The 8,063-nt window shown below is 44.4% G+C and overlaps 1 non-coding gene across 1 annotated transcript; it reads right to left on the bottom strand.

Annotated features, from left to right (window-relative positions):
* Positions 1-879: 879 nt before the first annotated feature.
* On the bottom strand, positions 880-985 carry LOC145577204 (small nucleolar RNA R71). Its single transcript, XR_014098675.1, has one exon. It is a non-coding gene; the product is annotated as a small nucleolar RNA R71 (small nucleolar RNA).
* Positions 986-8,063: the final 7,078 nt, after the last annotated feature.

The raw sequence follows: 8,063 nt of genomic DNA, 5'->3' as shown, positions 1-8,063 counted from the left end.
GGTTCGACCCCTATACTTGCCTTATACTTGTATTAGGTTTGTTTAGGTGTATAAATTATATTTGATTGAGGTGTAGTCGTTTGACGACGCGATTATTACCTTGTCAAATTTGGCGCCGTTGCCGGGGAGACGGCTTCCATTAATTTTTCACTACTTCATTTGAGACTATCTCATTCCTTGTCTTTTAGTATTTGTTACTTCTTGTTACTTGTCAGTGCTTACGTTCTCCTTAGCTTTGTTGTATGAACAGAGGACGAACTCGCTCAAGGTCTTTGGTCCCCATTGATCCGGAGTTAGAAAGATCTTTGTCCTTACTTCGAAGAGAAGCGAGAGCGAGGAGTAGAAATTCTTACACCCCAACGAAAGAAGGAGTAAGAGAATTGGAAGATACTCCACCATCTTCACCCTCAAGTGAAGACTTAGATAGCCCTAATTCGCTATCAAGTCCCGATATCAACCCCTTTTCAAACTTTAAGTCCGGAGGTGAAGACGGTCCTAAAATGGGAGAGAATACACCTTTGAGTCGTCTTGGGGCTCCCGAAGCCTTTAGAGCCCAAAGTGGGATCCTAACTCCTACCACTCAAGCCAACAACTTCGAAATCAAGCCCAATTTGATTGCTTTGATAGAGAGGAAACAATTCTCGGGTGGGAAATTTGAGAGCCCTCATGAGCATTTAAAAGAATTTGAGAAATATTGTGACACAATCAAAGCCAACGGGGTGACTCAAGAGTACATCCGTCTCAAGATGTTTCCATTTTCTTTAATTGGGAGAGGTCTAGAATGGCTAGAGAAGGAGGTGCCCCCTAACTCCCTCACAACTTGGGACCAAGTGACTACGGCTTTCTTGAGGAGATTTTATAACCATAGGAAGACCGCCGAGGCTCGATCGTTGATCCAAGGCTTTCGTCAAAAGAGTGGTGAGACTCTAAGTGCGGCATGGGACCGGTACAAGGAGCTTCAACGCCAATGCCCACATCATGGGATACCCAAGTATCAACTCATCCACACTTTCTATGGAGGTCTCTCACCTCAAGGGAGAACAAGCCTAGATGCCGCCGCCGGCGGTCCAATCATGAACAAGGGAGAGGACGAAGTGGAATGCATCATAGAAGAGGCCGCAAAGCACTATGATGATTGGTACGAAGGAGAAAGGGAGGCCACTTCTAGCAAAGGTGTCTATGCATTGGAGCAAGCCAACGCAATCAACAACCTTTCTTCCCAAATCTCCAAGATGGCCAAGCAAATGGATGAAATGATGAAAGAAAGGTCCAATCCTCATGGTAATACCTCCCCTTCAACCAAGGGAGGCAATGGTATGGCCACTTCTTCCCCCTCTTCTTATAATAAAATGCCTCAAGGATGCATGTTTTGCTCAAATTGTGAAACCTATGATCATGATACCTCCCATTGTGTGTATGTTTATGAAGTTCAACCCCCTCCCTATGAACATGATGATAGTGTAGAAGATGTCAATGCCATGAATTTTTCTCCTAGAATGGAAAATGTAGGGAACTTGAGGCCAAACCCTAATCAAATGGGGAATTGGAATCAAGGTGGAAACCGTGGTTGGAATCAAAGTGGTGGTGGTTATGGTAACCAATATCATGGTGGGGGAGGCCCTTCCAATTTCAATGGAAGAGGCTACTCTAACCAAAGAGGGTATGGCTACCAAAACCAACAACCCAACTCCCGATACCAAGACCATCAAAATCAAAATTTTGGTGATCAAGGTAACATGGGAAATAATCGACAAGGTAGTGTTCCCAACCAAGGAGCCGGAGGCAATAGGGGCCAAAATGTTTCTAACTATGCCCAAACCAATAGGCCTCCGGGTTTCCATCAATCCCAACTTCCTCCATCTCAACAACCTCTTCAAATTGAGGCCCCTCCTAATGATCCCGTGATGGCTAAGCTAGATGCCATCATGAAGATGCATGAGGAGGAAAAGAAGAGGAATGAGGAAGAAAAGAAGCGAACCAATGCTCATATGAAAATGCTTGAAACCCAAATTGCCCAACTTGCTTCCAATTCTTCTTCTTCTTCTTCTTCCTCTATCCCTAGTCAAGGAGTCAACCCAAAACCTTTGTATGCCGTGACAACAAGGAGTGGAAAGGTAGTAGGGAGTGACCCCTTAGTTGAGGAAGAACCTCGAAATGAAGTAGAGTTGAAGAGGGGGAGTGAGAGAACCAAGGAACCTTCTAATGTTGAGAGGGAGAGGGATGTCGAGGTGCAAAAGGAAAAAGAGACCACCCCCTTGCCCCTAAATCTCCAACCTAGAGAGGAGAGGCTACCTTTTCCCCAAAGATTTGTGAGAGCTAAGCTTGATGCTCAATTTGGGAAGTTTTTGGATGTGATCAAGAACTTGCATGTTTCCCTCCCTTTTATAGATGCTATGAAACAAATGCCCCATTACTCTAAGTTTTTAAAAGATCTTTTGAGTGGGAGAAGGGAGTGTGAAACGGTGAGCTTGACCGCCAATTGTAGTGCAATCCTTTCCAACAAACTTCCCACTAAGTTGAAGGATCCGGGTAGTTTTTCCATTCCTTGTTCTATCAATGGGATTGAGTTTGACAAAGCTTTATGTGATTTAGGAGCGAGTGTGAGCCTCATGCCCTACTCCGTCTACCAAAAGCTCAATGTAGGAACCCTTTCCCCCACCAACACCACTCTCCAACTAGCGGATCGGTCTATTAAATTTCCCATGGGGAAGGTGGAGGACATCCCCCTTAGGGTAGGGAAGTTTACATTCCCCGTGGACTTTTACGTGCTAGAAATGGATGAGGATGAAAGGATTCCTATTATCTTGGGTAGGCCGTTCTTAGCCACCTCTAGGGCCATTATTGATGTGAAGGAAGGCAAAATATCTTTGAAAATTGACAATGACTCAATTGAGTTTGATTTAAATAGTGTCATGCAACAACCTTCCTCAAGTAGTGAATGCTTTAGAGTAGATGTTCTAGATTCCATGCTTAGTGAATTCTCTCGTTCCCATTTGTATGCTTCTAACGATCCCCTAGAGAATGTATTGTTGAATGATTCTAAGCTAGGTGTTCGCAAGGACGACATTCAATTCTATGAGGATTTGCTAGAGGAGAGCAAGAGCAAGTGCATGGATGAGAGCATGGAGGAGGAGGCTTTTCACACCCATGACCTCTTTCAAGTTGAGGAAAGAGAAGAGGGCACCAATGGTAAGGGAGCACCAAAGGTAGACTTGAAACCTCTACCTTCGGGCTTGAGGTATGTATTTCTTGGTTCTAATGAGTCTTTCCCCGTGATTGTTAATTCCAACCTAACGGAGGAGCAAACCTCCCTCTTGATCAATGTTTTGAAAAAGCACAAGAAAGCTTTAGGCTATACCATTGATGACATCAAAGGTATAAGTCCTTCCTTATGCATGCACAAAATTGATCTAGAGGGAGATGCCAAACCCGTTAGGCAAAGGCAAAGGAAGCTTAACCCTTCCATGCAAGAGGTTGTGCGGAAGGAAGTGGCTAAGCTTCTTGATGCGGGAATTATATACCCAATTGCTCATAGTGATTGGGTATCTCCCGTGCAAGTTGTGCCTAAGAAAGGGGGAATGACGGTAGTGAAAAATGATCATGATCAACTAGTTCCCACTAGGCTTGTAACCGGTTGGCGCATGTGCATTGACTATCGCCAACTCAACACAAGTACATGCAAAGATCATTTTCCATTACCGTTCATTGATCAAATGTTGGAGAGGCTTACAAAGCATTCCTTCTATTGTTTTCTTGATGGTTATTCGGGGTTTTTCCAAATCCCGATTGACCCCAAGGATCAAGAGAAGACGACTTTCACTTGTCCCTACGGTACTTATGCGTATCGTAGGATGCCTTTTGGGCTTTGTAATGCTCCCGCAACATTCCAACGTTGTATGATGTCCATTTTTAGTGATATGATTGAGGATGAGATAGAGGTCTTTATGGATGACTTCTCCGTTGGAGGAGCCACCTATGAAGATTGTCTATCTAATTTATCTCGTTGCTTAGAAAGATGTGAGAGGGCTAACCTCGTGCTAAATTGGGAAAAGTGCCATTTTATGGTAGAAAGTGGGATTGTTCTTGGGCACAAAATTTCCCATGCCGGCATTGAGGTTGATAGAGCCAAGGTAGAGGTCATTGAGAAACTTCCTCCCCCCACCAACGTGAGGGAAGTGAGGTCTTTCCTTGGCCATGCCGGGTTCTATCGGCGTTTTATAAAAGACTTTTCTTTGATTGCAAAACCTCTCACATCCCTATTGCAACAAGATAAAGAGTTTATATTTGATGATGCTTGTCATGAGTCTTTTTGCAGGTTGAAAGAGGCCCTTTGCACCGCCCCTATTGTCCAAGGCCCGGATTGGTCTCTTCCATTTGAGCTCATGTGCGATGCAAGCGACGAGGCTATTGGTTCGGTTCTTGGGCAACGAAAGGATGGGAAGCTTCATGTCATACATTATTTGTCCAAAACTCTCAACGACGCTCAACGAAACTACACAACCACCGAGAAGGAATTCTTAGCGGTTATTCACTCATTTGAGAAGTTTAGAACCTACCTCATTGGTTCTAGGACAATTGTGTACACCGACCATTCGGCTCTCAAATATTTGATAGGGAAGAAGGAAGCTAAACCAAGGTTGTTGAGATGGGTTTTAGTTCTCCAAGACTTTGACTATGAAATGAGAGATAAAAAGGGTGCCGAGAACGTGGTAGCGGATCACCTTTCAAGGTTGGGCGGTGCAAGGTTCAAGGATGATGGTTTGCCAATTGAGGATGCTTTAAGGGATGATGTGCTATACGTTCTTGAGGTGAAGTCGGCTCCATGGTATGCGGATATTGTGAATTACTTGGCTTGTGGTGCCATACCTCCGGATTTCACTTCACAACAACGTCGAAAACTCAAGCACGAGGCAAAGAGATATATTTGGGATGAACCGATTTTTTTGAAGAGAGGGGTTGATGGGTTGTTGAGGAGATGCGTTCCCGATGAAGAGTTTCAAAGTGTTCTCCACATGTGCCATTCCTCTCCTTGTGGTGGGCATATGAGTGCTCAGAAAACCGCCTCAAAAGTTCTCCAATCAATGCTCTTTTGGCCTTCCTTATTCAAGGACTCATGGGTATTTGTCAAGACCTGCGATAGATGTCAAAGGGTGGGGAATATTTCGAGAAGGGATGAAATGCCACAAAACCCCATCCTTGAGCTTGAAGTTTTCGATGTATGGGCGATAGATTTCATGGGGCCTTTTGTCTCCTCCAATGGGAACAAATATATTTTGGTAGCCGTTGACTACGTGTCCAAATGGGCGGAGGCCGTGGCATCTCCAACAAATGAATCAAAAGTGGCGGTCAACCTCTTCAAGAAAGTGATTTTCCCAAGATTTGGTGTTCCGAGGGCAATTATTAGTGATGGGGGGTCGCATTTCAAACACCACACCTTCGTGCGACTACTTGAGAAATATGGGGTATCTCACAAGCGGGGGCTTGCTTACCACCCCCAAACAAGTGGTCAAGCGGAGGTCACGAATAGAGAGCTCAAAGTGATCTTGGAGAAAACAGTTGCCAGAACGAGGAAGGATTGGTCCTCTAAGCTCATTGATTCTCTATGGGCTTATACGACCGCTTTCAAGACGCCAATTGGGACCACCCCCTACAAGCTTGTATATGGGAAGAATTGCCATTTGCCCGTGGAGATGGAGCATCGTGCTCATTGGGCGATCAAGCAAATCAACCTTGATCTCCATAGTGCGGGGGAGCAAAGACTTTTAGAGTTACATGAGCTAGAGGAATTGAGGTTGAGTGCTTATGAGAATGCAAGCATGTATAAGGCAAGATCAAAAGCGTGGCACGACGCTCAAATCATCAAGAAAGATTTTGTGAAAGGGCAAAAGGTGCTCCTCTTCAATTCAAGGTTGAAACTCTTCCCGGGCAAGCTCCGATCAAGATGGAGTGGGCCTTACATTGTTACGGAGGTGTTTCCATATGGTGCTTATGAAATTTTCCAAGATGGGCACTCCCCCTTCAAAGTCAACGGCCACCGCCTCAAGCCTTATTTTGAAGGATCCCCAAGTGATGAACCAATTTCAGTTACTCTAATTGATGTGTATCGTCAATTCCACCCTCCTTAATCATCTCGAAGAACGTCGAGCTAACGACGCTAACCAAAAGCGCTTCCGGGAGGCAACCCGAGTTTCTAACCCTCTTCTACTTTCTTCTTTTCTTGTTAGTTTTTCATTTTACAACTTTGGATTATTGGGATTTTTGAGTTTTTGATTATAATTGAGTCTTTGATAAACGGTGCGTCTAGCATGATACATGACTATTTTTTGTAGGCCGTTTGGTGTTATGTTTGGAGCTAAGTTGAGGTTTGGAGACTTGAAAGTGAGCGAGGAGCCTTACACAAGAGGATTTGATGAAGACCCTATGCGCGGGCGCGCACACAAAGGATGTGCGGGCGCGCAGGCCTGGGAGAACCCGCGCAGGATGGAAGGCAAAATTCCAGAAAGTTTTGCGCGACGTGTGTGCGACATCTGTGCGGGCGCACATATAAAAGCTGCGCGGGCGCGCAGGCCTGAGAGAACCCGCGCAGGTGTGCAGGCAAAATTTCAGATTCTGGCAGAATGTTTTGCGCGACGTGTGTGCGCCTTGTGTGCGGGCGCGCAGTCAACTTGCGCGGGCGCGCAGTATACCTGCGCGGGCGCGCAGATCTGGGTTTATCGGGGCTAAAATCTCATTTTTCCCGATTTCATCCTCATTTCATCCTCACCTCCTCACGATTCTCACTCTCTCTCCTCAAAAACACAAACCCTAACTTCCCAAATCACCTCTAATCTCACTTGTTTCCTTGAAATCTTAACAAATCCCTTACATTCCCTCAATTTCCTCACAAATTTATCACTTTTCCCTCTCAAAATCACCCATTTTTCACCAATTTCGGAATTGCTCCTTGGTGGCCAAAGTGGTGGTGCGTGAGTGGTCGTGGTGGTCTTCATGCTCTTCAATTGTGGTATAATCCTAAACTTTGACTACTTTGTAGCTTTAATTCACTAGATAATACCATGTTTTAGGATTGTTAAGCAAAAAAAAAAAAAAAAAAAAAAAAAAAAAAAAAAAATTGAACTTGCATGAATTTTGTGTGATTTTGAGAAAGTTTAGCTTATAATTGTGGTTTTTGTTGGGATTTTCTTGGTGATTTGTGTGTATTGTTGATGACAATTGTTGTTCTCATGAATCTTGGCTAGCAATTACTTGGCTTGAATATTGAGAATTGTGTGTATAATCACTAGTTTGATTTTGAGCATTGAAAATTGTTAATGTATGAGGATTGAAAATGCATGTTGATTGAAAGTTTTGATGCTTGATTTTGAAACTTGCCTAGTGATTCTTCATTTAGCGATTGAGTATTGCGAACTTTGGCCTGGATTTTCGTTATTCATAGTTGTTTCTTGCTTGTGATATTTGTGTCTGGAAAGGTTGTTGCTCCTAACCCCTTTTCAGGTACCAGAATCAAAGGTTTCTTTTGTTGTTGTTGTTGTGGGAAGGTTTTGGTATTTCTAAGTGTTGGAGTCACTCCCTGGTGTTCTCGGTTTTCTTGGGTTGTTGAGTAAGTTGGTAAAGATGAGCAGTAGGAGAAGGAGTAGAAAGGAGCCTAGAATGTCAGTTGACGAGCCTCAACCCTCCTCCCAAAATCAAAACCAAACACAATCCTCTCTTCCCACTCTAAAGTTTGTAAACCGACACCATGCACCCTTCCATCAAACACTCCTCAAACGCAAGCTTAACCCCACCCGACACTACTATCAACGCTCAATGCGTGATTTGGGGATAGATGAGGACCTTCGGTCCCTTCTCGACAATCTTGGGATGAGTGAGTTCATCAATTACCAATACCCAACCTTCAAAGAACCCACCTACGAGTTCCTCGCTTCCTTTGAGAAGGAACCCGTTGGAAACAACGAATTCCAAATCTCCTTCCAACTTTTCAATGCCCGCCATGTCGTCTCTCTTCGGCGTCTAAATGAACTCTTAGACTTTAACCCCGACGCCGACCTTCTTGCCCCATCCAC

The sequence above is a fragment of the Chenopodium album genome, chromosome 13, assembly GCF_948465745.1.
Source record: "Chenopodium album chromosome 13, dcCheAlbu1.1, whole genome shotgun sequence".
Classification (NCBI taxonomy): Eukaryota; Viridiplantae; Streptophyta; class Magnoliopsida; order Caryophyllales; family Amaranthaceae; genus Chenopodium; species Chenopodium album.
This window is presented reverse-complemented; position numbering and strand designations above follow the sequence as displayed.